General features: G+C 38.1%; 2 non-coding genes across 2 annotated transcripts; one reads left to right on the forward strand and one right to left on the reverse strand.

Moving 5' to 3' along the window:
* Positions 1-273: 273 nt before the first annotated feature.
* TRNAA-UGC (transfer RNA alanine (anticodon UGC)) lies at positions 274-345 on the reverse strand. The gene has a single exon. It is a non-coding gene; the product is annotated as a tRNA-Ala (tRNA).
* Positions 346-1,059: 714 nt separating this feature from the next.
* Positions 1,060-1,132, forward strand: TRNAF-GAA (transfer RNA phenylalanine (anticodon GAA)). Its single transcript has one exon. It is a non-coding gene; the product is annotated as a tRNA-Phe (tRNA).

Raw genomic sequence — 1,132 nt, forward strand, 5'->3', positions numbered from 1 at the left:
CTTCCTTCTCTTAAGTTGTATCGTAAAATGGTAGTCTAGGTGAAAAAGCTGGTTAAATTGGTGACATTAGCGGATGTGGAATAAGCCTTTTTTTTTTTCCTTCTTCTTCTCTTTTTTATTCCTTCTGCAGTTGCACCAGTCATGTTTGCTTTCCATGTAAGCAAGGGAAAAAAAGTAGTGAAAAGTGGAAAAGTAGGAGAGCATATTCCACAGGACTGAAGGAAGGTATGGGTATAAAATACCTTGGAGATGAGAAAAAAGATAAAATCCTCATGGAGGTGCCGGGGATTGAACCCGGGGCCTCATACATGCAAAGCATGAGCTCTACCACTGAGCTACACCCCCAAGTGACAGTTGCCTCTTTTTTCGGTATGTTAGGAAATATACCTATTTTCTGTATTCTTTGGCAAAGCTACTTCCTTTTGTCAGAAAATTTATTCTATTAATTCCATTATTTCTACAATTTTTAAATTAGACTATTTTTGGTGGATGGCTATGCTCAAGAATAGTAAATTCTAAACCCAAATTGTTACCATTCCTGCTCTTAGTTTCTTCTCAGCCAGGTCAGTCCTCTCCAAGACCTTCTCACCTGGGCCAAAAGACTGTGACAGAGTAGATGGAAGCATATAAAACAAAGAAACCAGCTCACTTAAAATTATCACCAGGAAACAGAAAACTGATTCCACATTAACAAAAATTAATCCATTTCTCAGAATATTTGAATATTATTCAAGAACGAATGAAAAGAAGAGAAAAAATAAGGGACTGTAAGAAATTTAAAAAAAAACTTTTCTGTAATTTTCTGAGCTGTGTCAGAGGAGCAGAGAGACTTTCCAATGAATCCCCATCATTTCTCTTCTGTATCTCTCCTCCTACCATCCCACACCACCAGGAATTGGATGCAAGCACCAAACACGGAAGACATTCCTAACTTTTTGGGTGGATAAATATATTGGACAATGAGAGAGCAACACTTTTGAAGTCTGAAATGTTCTAAAAATGGATTGAAAACAATCTCAGTTTTGAAAAATGAGTGTCAGGGCAGCTCACCTCTAAGGTGCTGAAATAGCTCAGTTGGGAGAGCATTAGACTGAAGATCTAAAGGTCCCTGGTTCAATCCCGGGTTTCAGCA

This window comes from Delphinapterus leucas, chromosome 4 (genome assembly GCF_059928025.1).
Source record: "Delphinapterus leucas isolate spDelLeu-1000000601 "Yukka" chromosome 4, BTC_Dleu_Yukka2, whole genome shotgun sequence".
Lineage (NCBI taxonomy): Eukaryota > Metazoa > Chordata > Mammalia > Artiodactyla > Monodontidae > Delphinapterus > Delphinapterus leucas.